General features: G+C 36.1%; 1 long non-coding RNA gene across 1 annotated transcript; it reads left to right on the top strand.

The window, feature by feature from the left end:
* Positions 1-2,912: 2,912 nt before the first annotated feature.
* Positions 2,913-3,460, top strand: LOC131998154 (uncharacterized). The gene is made up of 3 exons (XR_009398617.1): positions 2,913-3,077; positions 3,186-3,297; positions 3,351-3,460. It is a non-coding gene; the product is annotated as an uncharacterized LOC131998154 (long non-coding RNA).
* Positions 3,461-3,661: the final 201 nt, after the last annotated feature.

The raw sequence follows: 3,661 nt of genomic DNA, 5'->3' as shown, positions 1-3,661 counted from the left end.
CTGACAATCACTCAATACTCCGTTGGGAAACGTTTATTCTGGACCTTTAGAATTGCTTCGTGCTCCAGTACAAAAAGGAGCGCAAACTTGAAGATTTTGTCGACCGAGACTAGATCTAGCAACATGCCATTCCAAGGCGTCAAGGCAGCTCGAGAGAAAGTTCAATGAATTCTTTTTACTGCAATCTATGACCTTAACTAACTTCGGCTACTTGGTATTCTGTGAAGGTGTCGTCCTCACCGTTATTGCAATCTAGACCTTGACTTACTTCGGCTACTTGGCGCCATAGTATTCTGTGAAGGTGTCGTCCTCACCGTTTGCGATGGCATTTAATATTGCTCGGAGAATATTCTCGTCCATTACGAACCATTTGTAATGTCCAAGAAGGAAATGATGCAAAAGTTTTGTTAATTCGAGGCATCCTAGAGCTGACATATAGAGAGGACTGCGGGAGCCATTGAAGAGCTAGCATCAGTCGGGCGGGGGGATTCGGTCCTTCCATATAAAAGTCTTTTCCCACTACATCAAATTATTGTAGACTCCCTATTTTGTGTATCAAAAAAAAACTTAACATATCGGAAACTAAAAAGTGGGCCAAGCCAACTAGCCATTCAAAACTGCCCATAACTAGTTAGTAGAAAAAAAAACGAAAAACGAAACTCAAAACTTGCAAAAGGCATCTATCGACTGTCTACATTGTCTCAATATCCCACTGTTGTCACTGTGGGACCGCACGTCTTTACCCTCGCCATCCAATGTCTTCATAGTGCGAATTTCAACTGAAGACCCCATTACAACTTACCACACCTTCTTCTTTACGGTTTCTTACAAGAAAACATCTTCAACTTTCCTTTACCAGTTCATAATAATCTTAACAAAACGATATTTATTAAAGACGGCAAATAGTTCAAACTTCATTTTTTTTTTTTAGATAATAAATATTAAATATTATTTATACGCAAAAAAAAATCTAATCATTTTCATCCCTGAAGGGGTTAAATTTTCAATTGTATCTTTTGATGCAAGCAAAAGAAAAAAAAAGGCGAACAGACAAACATATGAATGGTATATCAAAAAAAATATCGTATGTACGTTTGCATCATTGATCAAATGCAAAGACTATGCAAAACATAAAAAAAACAAACTTTAAAGTGTTATACTTGTTTCGAACAGTTGAAAATTCAAAGAGAGTGATAAATTAAGAGTAGCTTAACCATGATCTCTCACTGCCTTTGCATTATTCCAATGAAATTTATATGTTTGTTTGTTTGTACAGTTTTTTACTATTTTTTCTTTCCTTTATTTTTGTACACTCTCGTAGTACTTTAGTTATGGGAGCGCGAGACAAATGTTTTTGGGTTCTCTTTGATATAGAGCAAATCAAGACTTACCAGCACTGCCGCTACACGTCGAAGGCCTCCTCCATGAAGTGGGTGATGGTTATTGCTGTGTAAAAGAAATTAAAAAAAAACAAATGTCTCATGCATTGACTTTGCAATGCTTGCAACAAAAAACGCATCGAAGTATCTGCTTCTAATATAAGATACTGCCTAGCATTCTACACTCAAAAAAAACAGAATAAATCAAAAAGAAAAAATATATAAATAAATTAAAAAAATAAGATAGATATATGATGGTTATGGTGGTGGCTTATTCCTTGTCGCTGCGGGTCGTCTAAGCTGGTTGATGGATGAGTTGAGCCATTCTCATCTCAGCTATCTTCGTGCCTTGGCTATGGCAAATTCATTCGGTTTTTGGGATTTAACAAGCCAATAAGGTGTTAGACGAGGCCAAAGGCCTTGGTTGGTGGGCAAAAATTATTAAAAATTCAAAGGGCTGCAACTGCGTCGGGTGCAATCGAAAAAAATATATCACGCTGCACTTCTGCCAGCGTGATTTCATCAAAAATAGATTCTGGTCTAGATTCCAGCACAATGTAATGCACCAGGTGATCTCAATGGCGATTCCTGCACAATATTCTTTGGGAAAATTTGGTGCTGTATCGTGCACTTATTCCCTAATGCACAAGGAAAAGTGAGGCTGGTCGATCAAATTAAGATTTTCCCAATCACGAGGTGCACTGACTCTTAGGCGAATCTAAGATAAAAACACTGTCATGCTAAAAAAAATCACCAAAATACAAAGCCAAAAAGGATCCCTTACCTCTTTCAAAAAATGACACAAACATTTACAAAAAAAAATATTCTAAAAAAGTTATATTTGCACTATTCGAACTTCACTAAGCAAAATAATTAAACGATCCGTGGGATAAAGTCTGGATTTTATTTAAAGAGTTGATGCTTTCCCTTTCACAGTTGGCAGACAATAGGAAGTTCTGAAGTTGGTTCTGCCACTTGCAGCTCCTCATCCGTGCAAAAAAAAAAAAAGGTCGAAAGGAAACGTCAAAACTAATCTCACTTCATGTTGCCAATTGCATTGACCACATATGGTTGCCACAATAAAAAAACCTCATTTCGGACACTCAATTACAAAATGCAACTTCTAGACCTAGAGAAATGTCCAATTAAATCTGTTGGTAAGGATATTATCTGGAAAGTCTCATTTTTTTCCTATATCCACAAAAAGAGAAAAAATCTATATAAATTTGCAAGTCTTGCATCAAATGACCGGCCGAATAGCCGCTTGTGGGTACGTTTCTTGTACACAGTAGTGAATTGTACGTACAAGTGCTTGCTGCTATAAAATTCCATATCAAAACAAAATGGGTGTAATAGAAAATGATTTTGATAGCACATCATCGACCTGTTTCTATTTATTGTTTTGCTATTATAGACATTACTTAAAAAAAGACATAACTGTTCCTTATTGGAACACATTTTTTCTAAAGAATTTATAATAAAAAAAGAATTTGAATTATAAAGAAAAAAAATTTTGAAATTCGAAATGACGTTCATAAAAAATTCCAAATTGAAGAAGAATTGAGAAGAAGCTGACCGGGAGCCGTGGACAAAAAAAATCAAAAAAGGGTATTTTGTATACAAATGTCGTGGCATAATAATAATTTAATGGGTATATGCTAATGCATATAAAAAATTAAATGATGTTAAAACCAAACCGTAAGTAGGTGGAAATAATTTGCAAAAAAATATTCTCACAAATTCCTGTTTTTTCTCGTTCCCGTTGCCATGGCCGGAGTCAAATCTTGAAATGTGACTAAAATACAGTATTGTGAACATGGTGAGTTATCGCAAAAAAATTCATAAAGACTGGCCAAATTTCGTCCTCCATGGACAAAATTCACAAGGGCCTTCAGCTGATGACTTCAAATGGGCAAATGTAAGTTAAACTTCGTTAAGTGTAATAAGATTCATGTGAATTACCCCCAATAGACACATTCAGACCATATGTGAACTGGGCATTTTAATGCGTGTAATGAAATTGATTGTAGAATCTTGAAAGTAGGTAACAATCGTGCGGACAGACAAAAGGATAGACAGATGGTCGGACAGTCAATGGCAGTCAGGCATTTCAAGTGTTACAAACGGAATTGTAGCTGTGCCATACCAAAACTAGGCACATAAAAGGTGAGCAAATCATGAAGAAATGTTGGTGCTCATATTGCAAAACAAAAAAACACACTATCTCCAGCAAAGGTTCATTACACATTTCTTTCGTGGACGGCCCGCCTTGAAAATTGCCC

Source organism: Stomoxys calcitrans, chromosome 5, assembly GCF_963082655.1.
Source record: "Stomoxys calcitrans chromosome 5, idStoCalc2.1, whole genome shotgun sequence".
Taxonomy (NCBI): Eukaryota; Metazoa; Arthropoda; class Insecta; order Diptera; family Muscidae; genus Stomoxys; species Stomoxys calcitrans.
The sequence above is the reverse complement of the archived record's forward strand: the minus strand, read 5'-3'. Positions and strand labels throughout refer to the sequence as shown.